Genomic DNA, 23,067 nt, shown 5'->3' on the forward strand with positions numbered 1-23,067 from the left:
CTCAGTTTGTTCTCAGCATTCAAGAGTCTCTCATGGTTAATCTGACTTGTATTTTAAAAGGATTACTCTGAAGAAGAACTATGTGAGGGAAGGTCACAACACTGTGAAGGCATGGAGATCAGCAGTGCTGGAGGCCACTACAGAACAGGCAATGATGAAAGCTTGAACTCAAGTTTTAACAGTGAGAGTTGTGAGTAGTAGCCGAACTCAGCTGAACACATGCTGGAGAAAAAGCCTGAAAAGTTGTGTACAGGGTGTAAGGAAAATAAAGTAATAAAAATCCCCAAATCCTAGATTTTTGACCTGTACCAAGGGTTGTGTGGTAAGGACATTTAGTAAGACAGCAAAACCTTATTGGAGAGCCAATATTATGAGTAGGGGGTAAACACTTCCATTTTCCATGACTAGTATGGCTAGTTGACATGCAAGTGGAGATGTCATATAGGTAGTTAGGTACAAGAGTTTGCCATTCAGAAAGGAGACTGGGGCTATAGATTTAAAAGTGAGAGTCTTTAGCTCATAAATTCCACTGGAATGGGTGAATTCTCTAGAGAGACACTACAAAGAATCCAAGAGAAATAAGAATGGGGCCTATGACATATTAAAATTTACAGTCCTGATGGAATTGCAGACAGCAAGTTACTCAAGATGTAGCATGAGGTGGCAGTAAAAGAAAGGGACTGTGAGTCACAGAAACCTAAAGATACATTGTTTCAAGAAGGATAGAGAGGTCAACAATGACAAATACTACCAAATGCAAGACATCAAATAAATAAGGATAAAGAGATCTGGATCAGAATTCTTTTTGCTGCAAGCTACAAGCACCCAACTGAGATTATCTTAAACAATATGGGGCTAGTTATTTAACATATTAATATGCCTAAACCCTGGGCTATTCTAGGGTTTCTTAATTCAAAGGATCAACAACACTACCAAGAACTAGATTTCTTCATCTTGTTTTTCTGCCATCCTGAGTGTGGACAAAGTCTTCTTAGGTGTTAGCAAGATGCCTATACATCTCCAAAACTTCATATAGACATAATCACATCCAAGAAAGGAGGTTTTTTTCTTCTATCCTTCTCTTGTAAGAAGTGCCCACATATGCCCCCACCAGAATTTTACTCAAAATCCACTAACCTTCATTGGTCTTAAATCAGAGTCTATGCCAGTCATTGTCAAGAAAAATAGAATTATTTATGCTTTTTTGCTTAGACCAATTATAATTCACATCCCAAGGACTGGGAAAGGGTTTGGTTATCTACCTTCATCACATGAGAAAAATGCCCAAATGTAATAAAAAAACTTAACTAAAATAAGAAGATGAAGACAAAAAAGAAAAAGGAAGGAGTGGAGAATAGGAAGAAAAAGAAGAGGAGGAGGTGAGGTACATGTGAAAAAAAAAGGGGGATGGAAATATCTTTGGTATAGATAATCAACAGTATCTGCTATCAGTTTTATAAAGACAATTTCAGTGGAGGTTGGGATTAAAAGTTCTATTAAAGCAATTGCAGAAAGAAAGGGAGATAAAGAACACATGACAGTAAATATAGCCAATATTTTTAAAAGGTTTTTATACACCAGAGAAAACAAACACAATAGTTTCCAAAGAAGGATATAGAGTCAAAGAAGTTCGGGGTTGGTTTCAGATTTGTTTTAGGACAGGTGACTTGTGGCATTTTGTATGTCAATATGAATGATCCTAAAATGGGAAAAATTTTGATGTATGAAATATACATGGGCCAACTCCTTGTGAAAAAGAATTGGAGGGGTGCCTGGGTGGCTTAGTCGGTTAAGCGTCAGACTTTCGCTTAGGTCATGATCTCGCGGTTCGTGGGTTCGAGCCCCACGTCGGGCTCTGTGCTGACTGCCAGCTCAGAGCCTGGAGCCTGTTTCAGTCTGTGACTCCCTCTCTCTCTGCTCGCGCTGTCTCTCTCTCTCCTAGAAATAAATAAAATATTAAAAAAAAAAAAAAAGAATTGGAAAGGAATCTAAGACATTAACAGTAACAAAAATAAACTTAATCTTATAATAGGATGGGTAATCCAGTAGTTGGGTACAAATGCTGAAAAGGTGATTTAACTGTTAAAAGATAAGTTAGGGCACATCCAATAGTATCTGGTTTTTCTACAAAGTAGGCTTCACTGGTATAAGAGAGTAGACAGATGTAAAGGGGATGCTTGAAAGCTGGGGAGAGAGGATAAGAATTAAGAGTCTCTGAGAGTGAGGAAGTGTATTGATCAGAGAAGTATTATGGGGCAGGAAGGCAGAGTGCTATTTGTTGTACCCTGTACAAAGTGCTTTCCACGGGGCCTAGCACTTAGGAAGCATTCGGTAGGTATTAGCAGTTAGTACTATCTGTATTTGTATGTAGTATGTATTTATTGTATTATTTTTCAATGATGGTAAATGCTCTGATTCACTTAATATCATGTTCACATGACAGACATTGTTCTAAGCCCTTCTTTAAAAAAACAATTTGCATTTAATCCTCACAATGCCCTTATAAGGTAGGTACTATGCTTATGCCCATCTCATAGTTTAAGAGACAGAGAACAGCAAGTAAGTGATAGTGCCAAGCTTTGAACCGAGTCAGTCTGATTCCAGATACCTTGCTCTTCACCACCATTCTACGTGGTGATTCACAGAGGGATAAAAGGCCAGAAGATGAAGACATGGTTTGGTGGTGGCCATGAGAGCCAGAAGGAAGGGTAATGGATAATGAAGTCGATGATATGCACTCAAAGAATCTGGGGTTTTGAAAAAAGAAGGAGGAGAGACAGGCTGGAAGTGACAGCAGGGAGCAAGGCTTATGAGACACAGAAGCATTTCAAGCATTTCCGACCAAAAGGAAAACATGAAAAACAACTTCAAATTTGGGCAACCAGTGGGCTTGGCAGTTCCTTAGGGTTCTGTCCTTGTCATTGTATTTTTATCCCAGGGAGAGGAAGTTCTTGTGAAGTCCTTGCTCTCTATCCCAGCCTTGCTAAGAATCATACTAAGCTTACGAGTGAGGTTATCTTAACCAGATAAGACGATATCGCAGTAAATTTTATTTTTGGAGGGGAGGTTGGGGAGGTGGGATGGTTCTCAGACCAATACCCACATGAAAGTAGTTTTTAAAAAACAGAGAAAAACTCTCAAATTTAGAGACTCTTGTGCTATGCGAGAGATTGCAAATGATGAAATTAGGTATAAATTTTCAAACTCAATTTTCCATGACAGTTTTGAAAATAAATAAATAAATTGAATACTTTTCAAAAACAGTCAGTATAGATCAGGGGTCAGTCAGCAAAGTGCAGCCCATGGGCCAAATCCAGTCTACCACTTGTGTTTGTACGGCTTAAGAAATAAAAATGCTTATTACATGTTTAAATGTTAGGAAAAAGATCAAAAGATAAATAATATTTAGTGATATATAAATATTATACAAAATTCAAACTCTAAATGAAATAATTAAAATCTCATTACATGTCAGTATTAATAGATAAACATTTGCAAGCTATTTTGAGGATGTGGACATCAAACCCAATTACATGAAATGTTATGCCCTCTAAAAGAATTCGATTCTTCTCATTCCAACATAAAATGTGTACTCAATGATCATTATATTTTTAATTTCATCAGTGAAATATAGTGGAAATTTGTTTTCTCTCATGTTACAAAAGTACCTACAAAATCTTCTCAATTCTATCTCTTAGCCTAAAAAGTTTAAAAGTTTTATAATAGAAAAACTTTGTTGACTTTTGGTAATAGATAAAGGGTAGACAAAGTTTACCTTACTATAGGTATCACAGTATAAATATAGTCATTTGATCACATATTCCTTCAGCTAACAGACATTTATTGAGCACCAGAAACTATCTTGGTTGCTGAGGATACAAAGTTGAAAATATATGGCTTTTGCTCTCATGAAAATCACAGCCTTATTATTTCATTGTTGTGGGAATTCTGGTAGAATTTAAGAACAAAGGATTTCTATGAAATTCTCCTTTAAATGAATATACCCTCCACTTTCTCTCACTCAATCTTTAGGTTTTATTGGTTATTGAATTTTGTATTTCTATAAAACTGTTACGTGATTCACTATTTTTCAATCTAGGATAGAAAGTGGGAGTTAACAAATGTGACACCACTCCCCTATCTTTAAGTCCACTGGAATGTCTTGTGACCTTGCCTTCCTATGCTTAACCCCTATTATGTCATTTAATTTGTTGGGGTCCCAGCATGCCACTTGAATAAAGTCATCCAAGGTATGTGTCTCTGCCAAGTGGAACTAAGCATTGTTTATCATTGTTGCAATTGCATTGCTCATACATAGAATCAAAGCCATTTCCATATTTTTCAGTAGCTAAATCTTATCCTTTTCTTTCTAAATTGCCTCTGACATCAATAAGGCTACAGGATTTCAATGTGGGTTTAGGAGACTGAACAACCAATGAATAAGGGGCATTCTTATAGCATGCAATCATAACTTGTGCTTAGCTTTCATAACAAAATCTTGTCCAAAACCATCTCAAAGAAGCCAAAACCAATCCAAAACCACTTCCTAGGTCCATATTGCATAACAAGTGGATATGTTCTTTCCCACCACATGATGAAGGGCCCTACGTACCTAGATACCTAATCATGTGAATGGTGAAAGTATTTGTCTATTAGGTTTAGGCTACAAAAATTGTAAAATTTCTGGGTCCATGCTATTTATTAAATATTCTTCTATTCACATCCATTGCTATTCCTTCTTTGACTCCTGGGAAGAGTCTATTGCTTTCTCTCTTCCCTCATATCCTTACAAAACTCTGTGGGATTATGGAATGGGGAATTTAAGGCTTTCACTTAATACCCATAGATCAAGAAACAGAGGGAAAAATGAATGAATATTTAAGAGCTGCACTGATAGAAACAATGGAAATGGGGACATGGAGCTTTTTAACATTATATTATTTTTCTCATTTCCCAAGGAACTTATTTCCCTAAGCTCTGTCAATACTGCTGAGCTTATATGTCTGGGAAATAGCAAGGATTTGGGAATGCTTACTTGGCTCAGTAATCACATCTTTCCAAAAAGTCTTCTGTGGTAGCATTAGAGATTCTCTGAATTCTGGGTCCATGGGAAAGAAGCCTCCATTCCATTTCCTTGCCAATACGCAGAACTGGGAGGTCTCCATGCTGATGCCCCTGTACTTTGTACAGAGGGGGAGGGTTGCGCAATGCTGGAATGGCAAAGGATAAGAGAATGAATTAAAAGCTAAAGGGGACAGAAATTAGAGATTTTTTTTTATTAAAGTGAGAGAAAAATTAAGTGTGCATGGAAGGAAGTGTTGCATGTAAATACAATGACCAGTAGTCCAGATCATGCAAAGTGATTCTAAGTAGCTCCATAACCTGTTCCACCCCACCATCCAATCAAAAGAAGGATGTTTCTTCTTCATAATTGCTTATTATGGTCTCTACAACTGCCAGTATTATCAAAATTCTGTAAGGGCATAATAAAAGAGGTATGTAATTTAACTTAATGTAGCCAATCTGATGCCATGTTGGTAAGAAAGTAACATATAAAATTATTAATAGATGTCTGAGGGCTACACCCATCACCATAAAAGGAAGAGTCTTCAAATAATTCCACTTTGTGCATCCCACATCTCTGGGAAAACACCATCATTCTCTAGCCTTTATCAGAATCCTAAAAAATTATTTATCTCCCCCAAACAATGACATGAGAAATTGCTGAAGTGTGCAATTTCTATCTCCTAAATATCTCTCAAATCTGCCCCTTCCTTTGTATCTACATTACTACAACTTCCATCAAGGTCAACCCATCTCTCATCTAGATTTCTGCTATACACTAGGTGATCCTATTCGCTGACTGTCTTCGGAAACCTTTCTAATTTGTAGATCTGATCTTATCACCTTCTTGTATAACTTGCCTATGGGTTTCCCACAGCCCTCAGGATAAAGCTCATTCTCATCTCCATCTTTATAGCACATTTGTTTAGTGGCCTTTGCAGAACAAATCCCAGCATGGCTTTAGTGACATGCTCTGCTATCTTGACATTTCTTTCAATGTTTTATGCTGTTTCATGCCTTTGCATCTTTGGTGTAATACTGGATATTCTTGCCTATATGTCTCATGAAACTGTGTCCTCCATAAGCATAGGAACCATGTCTTCTTTATTGTGATAACCATGACATTTGACATAGTGTCTGGCACATGGTAGAATGGGACAAAAGACGGGTAACTTCTAAATCAAGTTAAAAATTCCAAAAGGAAGGATTGTTTACTGGCTGAGTACGGATATCACCGTGCTAAGGGTTTAGTTATCTTGACAGTTATAAGAAAATGTACGGGTCTCAAAAATGTGGGCCAAGGGGAGTAGGACAGGGTGAGTGACAGGCACCAGAGGCGGGGGGGAAATGCTTAAAAACAAACTATCTACTGCATAATTTTGCAGAAGGCTGGCCCTGAGGTAAAGCGTGGCTCAAAGGGAAATTGCTGCCCGACACAGGCGTAAAGAATACCAATTATTTCCCTCTTAAGTAGGGCCAGACCAACTCAACAGAAAACCAGAGAAGATGGGCATAGCATTCCTGGAAGGAACTGATGGTGCTGGTGCCATCAGCTGGGTTTCCTAAGCAGACACGATGCAGGAGCCACCCAGCTGAAGGCTGGTACACCACAGATGGGCATGCTTCTTGGAAAAGACCTGTGGCAATTAGGAATTCAAGCTTAGCCCCAACTTTTAAGATGAAGCCTTCTAATTTTCCTTTTCCCTCCCCTGAGCTTCTTCCAGGAAACCTGCCTTGTCCTCTGCTGTGGTTAGGAAAGATCAAATGTGCCTTTTACCGAAAGGCAGGGCCTCCGTCTCCTCCTTGCTCCTTCATGTGAACCCACATGCTCACATAGGAATGCTTCTGGGGATCTGACATGGAGCTACCTCCATTCTGTATCTATCTATGATCCTTCACAAAGAATGGGAGGTCACAAGGTCTCGTTGAAAGGCTAGACCAGATAAAGACATTTAATGATGACAGAATAATGTGACCATGAAAAACATTTTGAGTAGAATTCTTTTCTGATATGCATTTTAAGTGCAGACAACCTTTGGATACTTTTGTGCCATGCCTTCATAATTTTACTCATGCTAAGTAATTTTGTAGCCAAAAATGCTACAAGAATAATTAGGCAAAATAAAAAGAAGAAGGAAAACAAACAAACAAACAAAAAAGGCATGGGGGCGCCTGGGTGGCTTAGTCGGTTAAGCGTCCGACTTTCGCTTAGGTCATGATCTCGCGGTTCGTGGGTTTGAGCCCCGCGTTGGGCTCTGTGCTGACTGCCAGCTCAGAGCCTGGAGCTAATTTCAGAGTCTGTATCTCCCTCTCTCTCTGACCCTCCCCTGCTCAAGCTGTCTCTCTCTCTCTCCTAGAAAAAAAAAAAATTAAAAAAAATTAAAAAAAAAAAGGCATGGCCTATCCTACTAATTAAATAACAATTAGTTGTTGGAACAGGAAAAAGAAATTTGACCCAATCTTTTCTCTCCATATTCCAATAAAATTTCCAAACTTGTCAAGGCTTGTCCTGCTTCCCATGGACACACAGCATAACCTTCTAGTAGGTTTCTTCTACTCATCTACTTCCTTCATTCTGTCCAGTATTTTAACTCTCACACCATAGAATCATTCCCCTTCCACTTCTGTCCCTCTTGTCAGCTTGGGAACTTCTGGAAGATAGGAATTTATACCAGCTTTCTCAACTTGTCACCATTAGGTCACTCTTTTCTTCAAAATACTCCTTCCTGTGTGTCACTGCTGGACTGTAAGCTCATCATGGATAGGAATCATGGCTTATTTCAGTGCATAGAAGTCAATGAACATGTAAGTACTGATTGCTTGTCTAATGTGGCCAAAACAATGGTTAGCCACATACTGCCATGTCCAAAGTTTGCATGCAAAAACACTGTTGCTCTTTTCTGAAACCTTTATTTTTGTCACATTAAGTTAAATATTGCAGATGGAAGGATTTAACTATCTCAGCCTGTGAGAGGGCTATGAAGCTTCAGGTGTTGTTAGCACTTACCAGGATTTTGAACTTGAGGCATTATGTAGTGGTAATGATGATCTAGGTTATCTCTCACCCAAGACACATGTAGAAAAATATCCACAGAACTCAATCAGTGACCCCTTTGAGGCTAGAAAAGCTGGGTAGTCCTGGAAATGGAAGGACCATGAAGTCATGATGGAACAGTCATGAAGGGAAATGTACTGTATTTTATAAATCACAGGGTTCCTGACCCAAGGAAAAACTCAGTTTCTTTGACAATTCCACAGTATTTTTAGCCACTGAGTTGGTTAGTTCCTTGTCTGAATAATATTCTTCCTTTGTTTACTCAACTCCTGATTCTTCCTTCCTTCCTTCCTGCTGTGGAATGGTATGTTTACTGTGTATTGCTAAATCACTACCATATTTACTTGTGTTTTTACTGCCAAGACACTTACAAACCCTTTTTTCCCCCCAATCGGGAAGGAAAAAACCAAAACTTAAGAGAGAAAGAGAGACAGAGACAGAGACAGAGACAGATAGACAGACAGAAAGAAAGAAGGAAAGAAAAAAAGAAAGAAAAGAGGGAGGAAGGAAGGGGGAAATAAAGAGAGAAAGAGAAAAGAAAGAAAAGAAAAGAAAAGAAAAGAAAAAGAAAAAGGAAAAGAAAATCCTGACTTTTGCATGAGCAGAAATATTTCATTTTATTTACTACCACATTCTGAGCACTTTCGAGTTATCAGGTATCATTAAGCACTTAACATATATTATCTCATTTCCCATTGATCACACTGATAGCTAGATACCTGTTATTATCCTCAGTTTTATTTATGGGGAAATAAGCACAGAGAAGCATGGCCAACATCATCTGCTAATATACGTAAAGACAGAATTTGAACCCAGGTCAGTGAGACTTCCAACTTTAGCTCATAGCTATCAATCTTATATTATCTTGAAGTGTGTCTTCATTACATGTAACTCTCTCCAATTCTGACCATGTTCATCAATTTCAAAAACATCCCTTGTCTAAGAGAACTGAGTATCACACAAGACCACAGAAATCATAGGTTTCCTCATTTTTACTGATGATATAACAAAGACCTAAAGAATTTAAATGACCCACATAAGATGTCAAAGCTACTTTGTGCCATCTCAGATCAAAGCTAGGTTGTCAAAGCTACTTTGTGCCATCTCAGATCAAAGCTAGGTTTTCTTGTCTTTTTGTCTCTCTCTTACCCTGCCATGATTGCTTGTGCCCTTTATATCTTTATCATGGTTCTTCTGTTGAGCACTCTTTTTCTTCACTTAGGAAACTCTGTGTTTGGCAAAGGAGAATGAAACATCTCAGAGGGCTCTGTCCAAATATATCATTTGAAGCTATTATGCACACACTGGATACATTAAACCTTTTGGATGCTTAAGACATCTTGGTTATGAAAGATGATTATGTAAATGAAGATGTTAATTCACACTTTCTCACTTTATAAATTACCCCTAGGAATTCACTTGGCCGGTGGATGAGACAAAATACAAGCCACGCCAATGCTAGGCCAACTTCAAATTAGGTGTATTTGTTTTGGGTAACTTCCCATGTCCTCTCCACCCTTTCCCCACCTCGAAGCATTCATCTTCCGTGCGCATCTGTCACCTGCCCTTAGGCTGCCCAAGCACACACTGTACCAACTTCTCTTTTTCTTACCCCCATTACTCTCTATTCCCCTCTTCCCCAGCTCTCCTTCCCTAAGCTGAGTGATCTCCCTCAAGGTTTTCAGGGGCTCCATTCTTTTTCCTATGCTCTTTCCAGTCCTTTTACCTATATTCTGAGAGTATTTGTGACCTTCCAATACCTCCTTCAACCTACTCCCTACAGAAGAATTCCACCAGAATGGGGCATTGCAATAAGCGTGGGATCTTTCCAATACCTCTTTTCCATGACTACTACCTGATCAACACTCAGTTGCCTGAATACCATTCCTTCATGTCCTGCCCTTTCAGGTGGTTAACAAAATTAACTACTAATGTCACTATTAACATTAGTTAATAATTAATAACATTAATAATTTATTAATAGTAATTAATACTTTTGTTAGTAATAGTAATACTTTTGTTAATATTTATTATTATTAATTTCTTTAAATGAAATCAATAAACCAATCTCTGCCAATGTGTGAACTTCCTGATATGTTACCTCACATAGTAATAAAATCAAAAGCATATGTGAGAATCCAGAACACCTTCTAGGAATAACTACATTTAAAGACAGGGAGCAACACTCATTTCACTTTTTAAATAAAAATAAAGTTTAAATTATGTTTTAAAATTTTTTTGGAGAGAGAGAGTGCACATGTGCACATGCATGGCTGGGGCCAGGGTGTGTGGGGAGGGACAGAGGGAGGAACAGAAGGTAAGGAAGAGGGAGAATTCGAAGCAGGCTCCATTAACAATTTCACTCTACCTCATTTCTACTCAATTCTGAAATAACCAATGTTAAGAGTTTGGTGAGAATCCATCCATCCCTTTCTCTAAGATTAGAAAAATCATATTCAAAATAAATATGTATTTTCACAGAGATATAAACACAGAAATAAAATGTTTTAATTATGTTCCAATTATGAGATAATCTTATACATATGGATTTCTTCTTTGCTTTTATTTTTAGTAATACATCCCTTTGGTCTTTATATTAAGGAGTATTATAATTTAGTTAACTTTCTGCCTATTAATAAGATAATCAGGTTGTTTTCAGTTCAATTTCAACTACAAATAATAATATATGAAATATCATTGACTAGTTTTATATTTTAGTGGCTATTTTTATGTAGGATATATTTCTCAAAATGAGATTACCTAGGTCAAAGAATGCATACTTTATTTTTCTGGAAAAGATTGGTTAGAGCAATTCACACTTTCATGAACAATGCCTGAGAATGTCTGTTCCTTAACAGCTTTATAATATGATAAAGTTTTTTTGATAAAAATATTATATGAGTTACAAGCATAACATAGGTCTATGTGGGCTTATGTCTAAAATAGTGAAACATCTAAAGTGAAGGGATTGAGGTGGAAGGAAAAAGTCCATCTTTCAAGATGGACTTTCAAAAATAGCAGCAGGGGTGCCTGGCTGGCTCAGTAGGAAGAACATGCTACTCCCGGTCACAAGGCTCTGACTGAGTTCAAGCCCCATGTTGGGTGTGGGGCCTACTATATATTACTGTATATATAAATATACACATACATACATATATACATATATATATACACATACATATATACATACATATATATACATACATATATACATACATATACATAAAACACCATAATACTGATTCCTTTTTGGAGTGTGAAGGTAGAAAGGGTGATTTTAGATACGATGAATGTAGCTTTCAGGAGGGCAATAGAAAGAGGGAGGATATAGTGTTATTGCTAGGCAACCCTCAAGCAAATTGCTCTGATTTGATGTATGTAGATGAATCATTTAGCCAGTCCCTCATTTTTCCCATTCGTTGTCAAGCTGTGCAGCCAAGTTGTTCTCTGCAGTGGCTCAGAGTAGACATAAGAGGAAACAGAGTGTCTGTCTAATGACAGTGTCAATTCCATTGGGTGCCAACATAAGCTAACATTGACTGAGCGCTTGCAATGAACCAGTTGCTCTTGAAGCTAAGTTCAATTCCCTGGATATCACTACCCACTGTATCACAGACACGCCCAAACTTCCCAGGATGTCCAGTACATTTAAGCCACATAAATGCCTCAATGGTATGGATTATTGGGAGTCATGCTTGAGCCCATACTGCCTACATCCTAACTTTCTTTTCCCCATTCTCTTCTCAATCCCCTGCAACTGGCCCTCTGCCCACATTGCTCCACAGAAACTGCTGAAATGACAATCACTAGGTGCCTTCCATGTGGCCAATCCAGCAAGCAGCATTTTTTGTTTTCCCCTTGACATATGGTGTCTATATGCTTTTATGAACACAACTCTTACCTTTTGGTACACACAGTAAGACTCTTTCCTGGTTTCCTCCTAACACCACTGGTTTAGCCCAATCTCAATCATGGACTTCGTTTTCTCCATCATTACCCTCAAAGGTTTGAAACTTGCAGCTTTTTCCCTTCCCTGGAAAATCCAATCTATATTCATGGAATCAGATACAATTCATTTGCTGCCAATACACGAGGCTAAATCCTTACGTCTGAATCACTTCTGAGAACCATATCCTTATATCCAGCTACCTAACATAGCACCAAATAAACTCATCCATGATTAAAATAAAACTTTTTTTTCTTTAAACAAGCTTGTTTTTCCTCCATATTCTCTGCATATCATGACTATCCAGCTAGTACTCACTTTAAAATTTAAGGATATCATTCTCAACATCTCTTTCTCAATCAGTTCCAAGAATGGTAGCAATCATTTATTGAGTTTTGATGTGGGGCTATGCTTTTTTTCATTCTTTGATCCATTTCATTGAAAAGGGCCCCACAAAATAAATAGTATAGTCCCAACTCCACTGATGACAGAACTAAGGCTTAGATGAAGCAACTTGACCAACATCTTGCTGATAGTACAAGGCGGTGATGGGATTTAAAAAAGTTCACTTCTTACCCAAGTTCCATTTCTGATTGTAATTATAAAGCTGTGATGTTTAATTTTAGATGGCAACTTACAGGGCCACGGAGTGCCCAGATATTTGGTTTAACATTATTCTAGGTATGTCTGTGGGGTTATTTCTGGATGAGATTAACATTTGAATAAGACAACTGAATAAAGCAGATGGTCCTCCCCAATGTGGGAGGGCCACCTCCAATCTATTAGAGACCTGAATAGAACACAAGTGGGGTAAGGGAAAATTTGCTCTCTCTGACTTTCAAGTGAGAACATAGGTCTTCTCCTACATTCAAATTGGAACTTACACAATGAGTTCTCCTGGTTTTCAGGCCTCCAGACTCAGACTAGCGTGACACCACCCATTCTCTTGAGTCTCCCACTTGTAAACAGTAGACCACGGGACTTCTCAGCCTCCATAATTGTATGAGCTAATTCTTTATAATGAATATGATAATATATACCTATATACCACTGGCTCTGCTTCTCTGGAGAACATATATACAGTCAACATATATAGAATTACTATATTTGAAGCACTGGATACCAAGAACTTTTCAGAAATTATCTCATTTAATCCATATAACAACCATGTGAGGTCGGTACTATTATCCCATTTTACCAGTATAGAGTAAACCAAGGTTCAGAGAATTTTAAAAACGTATTCAGTATGAATAATCTAACTAGTATAGTACAAAGAAGTACTACCAGGATATCAGGACTCAGAACCAAACACTCAACTTCTGTGATTTTCCTCTCCCCAAAGCAGTCTAATCTACTTTCCCTCCATCATCACTGCGACTCTCCTTGCCCAGACCCTCTTTATTTCACCTTGTGCTATTTGTCTCCTCCCCTTCTATTCCCCTGAACCCACTACATTCCATACATGGCTCTGTTATTAGCACATATTACATTATTTCCTTCTGCTATTTGCCAGGGGCTTTGTAAGGGCAGATATTTCATCTCTCTCTCCATCTGAACATCAATACATTTTAGATGAATGGATAGACAATTGCATATCCTTCCCCATCACCAAGATGGCTTATTCATGAACAACTCTCTAAGGTTTCATCCCAGCCACCCGTGGACAAAAAGATGGATCAATGAAAAATGGAAAAACAAATCAATACAGTGAAACCATCATTGGCAGCTCAATAATTCCAGCATTCCTCATCTAATTCACTCTACCAAGTCCTCACCTAGAAACTTCACAATTAACACAAAAGGGTATCAAGTGGAACATCAGCTTGTTTGTGTTGATTTTAAATACAATAAAGAATCACAACTAATTATGATCAAGGGAAGTATATTTCTTTATCCTGTAACCACCCCCAAACCCACTTTAGCATTAAATCTGAAGGAACTATCCGCTGTCATTAGAACTTGAACTACGATATGTCATATAGTGTGTATACATAAGATAGTGTTATGTGGCTTTATAAGTGATTTTTTTCTTTGTCACACCTTTTAAAGATGTCAGTTTCCTAAGAATTAACATGATGGCGGGAACATAATGTTTTCAGGTTTCAGAAGGAATTGGCCGATGTCTACCCAAAGATCCAAATTTGTAACAACAAAAATTGATTCCTTTGAAGAGGATATTTTTTCCCCTTCCCACAGACATGTCACCTAAGCAACCCTGCATGTGGCAAATCTTGAGAACCAGTGGAAAGAGGAAAGAAACCATGCACTTCTTCCCAACATGCCAAGAAAGACACAATGCCCTATTTATAAATATCAATTCATTCTTGGAGAATTGCTAGGTTCAATTCCCTTTGATATCTCAAACTCTGCTAGGTTCTAAAGATGGCCATTCAGTAAAGATACATTTAGTCATTATTTGTATGAAAAAAATTTTTTAGTCTACCTCAGATATAAAGATAAAATGCCTTATCAATGAACACACCACTAAAATTTTATTCCTGGCCAATCTTTTTCTCTTTCAATGAAAAAAATTCAATATAGAATGACTTGCTCTGAGTTCAATTCAGCTATTTTCTCTTAAAATAGATGAGACAGTTTATTCTTTATTATCTCCAACTTTACTTATAATCTATCTTTTACCAAGTTGCTAAAAACATTTTAGATAGCATCTACCTCACTAAATCAGATGAACGGAAAAGACTAAGTGATAGGCTAAGGAGTGGAATGGATTCAAGTCCATGACTTCCCCTGAATGGGTAAACCCAGGAAGACTTCAAAATGGCCAATGCTTGAAGCTCTATCTTGGAGAGTCCAGGTCAAAGAAATCTTTGGCCCGAGGCTTGCAGGTGAAGCTTAGTTATACCCAAGAAGCTAAAGTACTGGTGAGCTATGTAACCAGGTATAAACAGTTACTAAATGTGTTCTTTTAGAGGTTTGCTACATATTCAAAAGAAATATAGAGACAAAGAGAGTTAAAAAGAAAACTACAGGCCCAAGGTGGAACCAATTGTCCCCAAGGTAGCAAACCAAGACTTAATTGCAGCTTCAACCTCTCCAGGAGTGGGATTTTAAAGCAATCAATCTGGAATTTTCATTATCCATAAAATAATAGGTCACTGGGGCCTTCTCTTTGCTGCCAAGGAATGAGGTAATCTGCATGATAAGACCTTCTGCCCTTCACCCTCAGGGAAAGTGACCAGACCTGAAACAAGCTTTTCTTTTGCTAATAACTTCTTGCCCCACCCTCCTTCCTCAGAGCTTGTATCTACTTGTTAGATCTTCAAATTTACTCAGTTAAATTTTGTTTCTTAACAATATATATACATATGTATGTATATATATATATATATATATATAAAAAAATATATATTAAAAAATATATATATTTAACTATATATATATGTTTTAATATAATACTGCATATTCCACTATGCAACATCTAGTGGATAATCATAATCAGAAACACAACTGTAAACTATAAAACTTCAAGAAGTTATTTTTTTCACCTAGTCTCTGTGGCCTCAACTTTATGATCTGGTATGAACCAGAGGACTTTTCTTCTCTCACTGCCCCTTCTCTCTACTAATGATGACTGTTTTGAGTGCCCCTAAAGGCTGCCTTTCAATATTCTGACCTTAGCCCTGGGCTCTTCCACTTCAAGTCTTCTGCTCTCCTAAACTTCCTCTTTCACAACACAGTAAGAGGAATGCACTAAAAGAGCAAATTAGGGATGCCTGGGTGGCTTAGTCAGTTAAGCATCTGACTTTGGCTCAGGTTATAATCTCACAGTTCATGAATCTAAGCCCCACATCAGGCACTCTGCTCTCAGAGCAGAGCCTGCTTCTGATCCTCTGCCCTCCACCCCCCCAGCCCCTTCCCCAGTTGTGCTCACATGTGTGCGTGCTCTCTTTCTCTCTCTCTCAAAAATAAATAAACATTAAAAAAAAGAGAAAATATGAAGTGGTCATGTGTGTGCATAAAATGAATAGGCTCCTAATCAAGTACAAAATAAACTCTAAGTCCCTGAGAATGACTCTCTGTGAACTGGTTAAAATCATGCACAGAAGATAATTTATATTCCTATAATAAAAAAGAAAAAACCCCCTCAAAACTAAAGATCAAATTGTGAGAAAACCACTGCCCCAATCAAAGGAGGGACGGACTCAGAGACTTGGAGCACAGTGAAGCAAGGCTTTAATCAACATTCTTGTAAGAGTGGTGTCTGATGGGGCACCCTCATGGGCAGTAACAGTAGGCAATTTATGTCCTAGCATGGAAGCCCCTCCCCTGATTCCTCATTGGTTGAGTACTACAGAGGTTATAGCCTTACCGGAAGTCACCTATGCCCATGGAAAGCTAAAAGTACATTCCCTGAGGTGTGGCAGAGACTTCAGTTCTTTGGCATGTGCTCATTACAAGGCCTATGAAAATAAGCCCACAAAATGGAGAGGGGAAGAAGAACCAGGAAGTGAAATGTCTAAGGCTTTAGGACTCCATCTGGGTGGGGTGTGTGTGTGTGGGGGGGTTTCGTACATATTTCCAGTAGGTTGTAATCCTATTGTTAACTAGACAGCACTGCTTTTGTTATTTCTGAAAATAAGTCATCTAACTTGCTTATCACAAAAAAATTCAGCCCAAGAAGATAGAGGTGCAAACTAAAGGCTAAACAAGAAAAAGGAAAAAGAAAAAAAAAAAAAACCAAACCAACAACCTTGAGTAGAAATTAATGGAAATGAAAACATAAAGACCATAAACAACCCAAAAGTTAGTTCATTGATAAACCTCTAGTGAAAGTAAGCAAAGCAAAAAGGCACAAATAACTACTCATTCAGACATTTGCAATATAATGAGGACATTATAGGGTTGCCAGAAAAATACAGGATGTGGTTCAATCTGAATTTCAGATAAACAAAAACAGATATTTTTTTAGTTTAAGTATGTTCCAAATATTGTTTATCTGAAATAGATCAGAATAATTTTATATCTTTAAAGAAATTGAAACCATAATTAAAAATCTTTCCACAACAACTGAGAAGGACTGCAGATCTAGTTGGAATCATTGAGAATTACATCAAACATTGAAGCAAGAAATTAGACCAATCTTACATAAAAATCTAACAAAGAATAGAAAAGCAAACAGATACTTCCCAATTCATTTTATGAAGCCAGCATAAACTTGATAACAAACCAGAGACAACATCACAGTAAAAATAAATAAATCTGGCCATTTTACTTATTAAAAGTAGCACAAAAGACATATAATCCATAAAGATTAAATAACACAACAAAGTAGGGTTTATTCTAGGAATGGAAGGTTAGTTTAACATTTTGAAGATCAGACAATGTTACTTACTCATTAACAGAAAAAAAGAAAGCATTATCTGATTTTGTCACATGTAGAAAGAAAGCATGTGGTAAAACTCTGTTTGCACAAGGGTGTTTTGCCTGTACCGTATTCTGACAATGGTGTGAATAGTTGGTTTGTAGTGTATGTAATCTGTATATGTAATAAATAAATTAGCCATTCCAGACTTGTTCCAGGAGAAAATAATTTCGAACAAGTGCAAAACTGGAAATAGTTTCACTGTGATGTGTGTAAATTCTTTGGGGAGCTATGCTTGCATTCCTGGAATCTTAAGAATAACGATAAGACAGGAATGTTTTGGTTCAGGCCACATGAAGCAAAGGTCTCTAAAAAGGTGACATTATGTCTGCTCTGCAATTAACAGGATGGTTATAAACCTCTGCCCCATGTCAATGACATTATGAGAAGAAAAGTCCCATACAAGTAAAGTGAACAGTAAATTGGGCGGAAAAGACCAGGCTTTAGCCAGTTTTGCTTAGTGGTAATGGTGGAGAGGTTTGGGAGAGATGTTGAAGAACTCAGAAATGTAAGATCATAGCAGTTTAGTTTTGGGTTATAAATAAGACAGCACAATACAGAGGTCTGCCCTAATCAATCAGCACAAGAAAATGAAATATTCTAACATCCATATTGTCATGGATGCTGTTCCTTGTGGCCTTTCTTGCATGGGAGGAAATCCTAGAAGTGGAAGAAAGCTCCTTCCCTGGGTCTGGTAGCTTTTGCAGATTGGCCTGGGCTCCCAGAGAGTAAGGCAGCCTTTTGGGTTAATTGCTCTTAGGTGGGCCTTAAGCTCACTGAGGGGGTTAGACAAACAAGAAATTCAACATGTATCTTTATTTATAAAGAAACGGGTTCTTCTACCTTACTAATCACCAAATTGTATATTCTACTTTATGTTTTGATTTTATTTCATGTAATTTTATATTATGAGAATTCTTTCCCTTGTCAGAGTCTTTATCATGGTTTTCCTGATGCCTGACCCTTAAATAAAAGCAAGTTCAACATTAAAAACAACGTTAAAAGGATGAATACATGGACACAAATGTTGAAATGAGTTGAAAACCTTTAAGGAACATTAAGAGTAGAGTTGAATAAGATAAAGTTGAAAAGTATTGGGTAGGGTGTAGCAGCCTTACGTACCAGAATTTAAACTTTATTTATTTATTTATTTAATGTTTTTTATTTATTTCTAGGAGAGAGAGAGAGAGAGACAGCGTGAGCAGGGGAGGGTCAGAGAGAGAGGGAGTCACAGACTCTGAAACAGGCTCCAGGCTCTGAGCTGGCAGTTAGCACAGAGCCCGACGCGGGGCTCGAACCCACGGACCGCGAGATCATGACCTAAGTGAAAGTCGGAAGCTTAACCGACTAAGCCACCCAGGCGCCCCCAGAATTTAAACTTTAATCTCTCTAAACAACACTCCCTGTTCAAAAGCTTCACTTTGCTTATTGCAATGCTTTCCAACTTCTATTCATCAGAACCCAGGAATTCTACAACGGCGACTTAGAGTCAGTGAGTAGAAATGGTTCAGTGGGTAGAAAGGGGAAGTGTGTGTAAGTAAATGGAAAAGGCCATTTAAATAATATTTCTGACTGTTCATTTCTACTCCAGCCAGAACGGCTATATATTCATCTATTTTTAATATACTAAATTGCATGGAATATTTAATTTGGAAGAAAGCAATTCACTTCCTTGGTTTGAAATCCATTGACGTCTGTGGTATTTCACTGCATGTTAGGAACAGGGAGAGATGCAAAGACATCATTCACTAAGCGATTGCAATGGTAGAAAGGCACAGGAAGGGAACACAGATGGAGTGACTGAGCTGTCTAGATGCTCACTGATCCTGTTCCCTCCTCTTTGTCACACAGGAAGACTCTATTTCCCAGCCTTTTTTGCTGATAGCTTGGTCCTAGATGGCTGGATTTGGCCAACTGGATGCAGATGGAAGTGATATATGCTATTTCCAGGCTTGTGCATGAAATGTCTTGCCTAATCTCCACCATTCTTTCATCTTCTATATCTCTTTCTCCATCTGTTAGCAGGACAGTAACCAGATCAACTCTGAACCTGGGAGAGGTAGCAATGAGGTAGCAAACCTCATAGAGGCTCAAGATGGTGGTTCTTGGGGTCTCTGCCACCCAGGATTACCATCAGTCAGGAACTTCCATTTTTGACTTTGTGCTAACAAGCCACAAACGTTAACTGGGTTAAACCACTGAGATTTTCGAATTTCTTTGTTACTATAACATAGTCCACGGTGACCTATAAATATGGGGAAAGATATTTGTCATTCAAAGGATCATTTTTAACACATTTTTAACATTTTGAGTAACACTTATAACATGAAGTGAAAAAAAAAACTTAGAAAATAGAAGTGGAATGAATTTTTTTACTTTGTAAAACTTTTTATATAGTAGGTCTTAAGTTTTTACTACAAAATAAAATAAATATGACAACACACAGAAAAAAGGTTGTACTTTATAGAGGGGAAATTTTTATGCCTACATGTTGACCTATTGTAGTAATACACAATTAAATTATAGTTTCCATTTTTCTATCCTTAACATTAAAAATCACTTGTCAGTGATTTTGTCAAAATTAATTTTCTTTACATATTTCTGTTCAATAGACATTATAGACCTTTTTTATCATCTGTTCACTGAAAGTTGATAGAACACTTTTTATTTTATTTTTATTTATTTTTGAACAAAAATATATTTATGAATGATGAATTATCTAATTAACATATTTAAACTTTATTTTTTTCTTATCATGGATGTTTTTTATTTATTTATTTTTCTTAAATTAATTTTAATGTCACAAAGTTTCTTTTACATAAAGAAACAGATATACAAACAGCTAAGAAAACTCTTACACATAAATGTAAGCCTGGCAAAGCTTCATAAAAGTCTTGTTTCATAATTCACTCCGGAAACTGCATACTGTCCATGTCTTTGTTTCATTGTCAAAAAGTCCCATGAAACACTTTCACCAGAAATTCATCTCAAATTTCTATTACATTTAGTAAAAACTCAGTATTTTTTCTGCTTCAGGACCAGAATCCAGATCTTGATGAAAAGGATGATAATTCAAATATTGTCTTGTTATTTTCCAACAATGTAAGATGAGTACCTTTTGTTATTTCTCTGGGTACTTTTCTTCTAATTGGATTTCTTTTTTTATGTAAATGTCCAATTCCTTACATTTTGCATAGGTAATAGCTTATCCCTGTATTTCTGTGCAGCAGTCTTCAAGGAACAAGTTTGAACCTTGCTGTTTTCACTGCATCATTAAACTGATTCTGGCTGTTTGCAAGTATTTTTAGGTCTTTATCACACCAGAAAAAATATAATTCAGCAAATAAAAATACATACAGATATTGTTATTTTCAATGTTCTATTCAAAAATAAGAATATATAGAACCACAGGAGTTAGAAATATAAACTGCACCAGAAGCAAGCTTGAAAGACTCTGAGTCATTACCAACTTCTTGAAATGAACTTGGTAACCAAGTCCACATGTATTGGAAGCCAACAGTATAGCTGGGAGTTCTCTGAATTAAATACCACATAGAATGCTTATTGACGAGGTGAATTAAGTGTGCTAATTTATTTATTTTTATTTTATAATTTTTTAAATGATTATTCATTTCTGAGAAAGAGGCAGAGAGACAGAGAGAGAGAGAGAGAGAGAGAGAGAGCAGGGGAAGGGCACAGAAAGAGGGAGGCACAGAATCTGAAGCAGGCTCTAGGCTCTGAGCTGTCAGCACAGAGCCTGACACGGGGCTTGAACCCATGAACCGTGAGATCATGATCTGAGCCCAAGTCAGATGCTTAAATGACTGAGCCACCCAGGTGCCCCAAGTGTGCTAATTTAAAGCATACATCAACGTATGGAAACTTAGCTGCAATCATGGCAAGTTATTTGGAAACCAGACCACTGAAGAGTGCTTAAGAATTACTGGGCATGGTGATAATTTAAAAGCAGACCAGCTTTTTGTCAGTTTCATTACATTTTTAAATTCTCTGCAGGCAATGAACCCCCTGATCGTCTGTACCCCAGCTGGACTGAACATCCAACCCCTGGTCAAATACAGATGGGCGATCATGTAACTATCCACTTACTGGAATGGAATCTTAGCAAACCCTCAACAAACAGAGAGAGCTGCAATAGAACCAGGAAGCTGTGAATGCCTCTCTTGATGCCTTTATGCATAAATCTGTAAAGTTTTCATTACAATTATGTGGGAAGAGTTTTATCACCCTGAATTCTAGGATCTCCTTAAAAAATTGAGTCAGACACAACCATCTTAGTTTCAAAAGCATCCTGGGAAAAGAAATATTTGCAGAAATTCCTGACATGTGCCCCTGTGCCGTCCACTCCATGGGATCTAAGGCTTCCCCCTCACAATGGACGTGGCATTTTCTTTAAACTGAGCCCTGTTCCCACACATGTCTGGTGAGACACACTCAAAAAACCAAAGCAAACATAAACAGACAAAATGTGCCTTTTGCTCAGTCACAGAAACCACACTGCAGGTGGAGAAATAGGAATATTCTCTTAATGCCATGTAACCCCAGCACCTGTCCCAAAGCCAGCCCACCATCTACAAAAAGCAAGACAGCCACTTTACTTGTGGGAAGGAAGAGTGACCAAATCCAGCTGAGCTGCAGTGCAGAAATCCAGGGAAAGCATAATGAAGCAGAAGCTGGAATGATAGCTACATATACAATGTCTTCCTCCAGCTGGAAAAAAAACGCATATTCTTCCTATAAAGAATTCCTTTGGAAATATCATCTCTATGGAAGAAAGTTTTAAGATTTCTAATTTCACTTCGGAGTTTCTTTTGTTTTTAGCCTACCCTGTCTGGCCACCCAGAGCTCAGTTAATCCTCCTGAAAATAAAATACTTTTGCAGTTGTTCTCAGCCTTATTCTCTTGGCCATTATGTTTTCATGCCAGCTCCTCAACCATGATTATATTGATCCACGTATCAGTGAAACAAAGCCCACAATAAGCCCAAGACCTTGGGATGCTCACCTCATAGCTCATTTTGACAGATTTATTTAAGGAGGTTTTTTGTTGTTAGTATTGCTGGGGTTTTTGCTTTATTTTGTTTTGTTTTTTACTCAGTTTTGTTTCCTTTGCCAAATAAGTATTATCTTCAGATTCAAGGCCAAATTCATGTTTATGTAGCGGATTCACTGGAATTAGTCTCTATACAAGTTACCCCTCCCACCAAGTCACAGAGTACATCAGACCCTCCCTCCACGAACAGGACAAATTGCTGGTGTTCTAAAACCTCACTTAATGCCAACGTGCAGTGTGGTGTGACTGCCATCTGCTGGCGTGGGGTTGACATTACAGTATGGATGACTGCTCCAAGGCAAAATAATCAGGTGACACTTGTTCAAAAAAACAAAAGCTTTCTCTGAAGAAATGAAAAACAAGTTTCTTCATAAACTTTGCCCATCTTTAACACCCAAAAGAATAAACCTGTATACTGGAAAAGCTGAAGAACAGTATAAAATTCGTTTATGGCAGATTTCCAAGTGCTAAAGACAGTGAGGAAATGGGGTTATTGGTTACTAACTTCCTCATCATGGTGGAATCTGTTACTGTAAACCTGGAGGGCAA

The 23,067-nt window shown here is 37.6% G+C and overlaps 1 long non-coding RNA gene across 3 annotated transcripts in view; it reads right to left on the minus strand.

Annotated features, from left to right (window-relative positions):
* LOC120228666 overlaps positions 1-23,067 on the minus strand; it is a 247,575-nt gene that overhangs the window by 128,255 nt on the left and 96,253 nt on the right. For 2 of the 3 annotated variants that reach the window (XR_005527552.1, XR_005527553.1), the window contains exons 3-4: positions 8,072-8,202; positions 5,036-5,210 (exon numbers count right to left, since the gene is read on the minus strand). This is a non-coding gene — a long non-coding RNA (uncharacterized LOC120228666). The remainder of the gene's footprint in view (positions 1-5,035; positions 5,211-8,071; positions 8,203-23,067) is intronic. The other variant, XR_005527554.1, reaches the window with a different exon arrangement.

The sequence above is a fragment of the Hyaena hyaena genome, unplaced genomic scaffold (genome assembly GCF_003009895.1).
Source record: "Hyaena hyaena isolate Hyena2069 unplaced genomic scaffold, ASM300989v1 scaffold_26, whole genome shotgun sequence".
In the NCBI taxonomy this organism is placed as follows: Eukaryota; Metazoa; Chordata; class Mammalia; order Carnivora; family Hyaenidae; genus Hyaena; species Hyaena hyaena.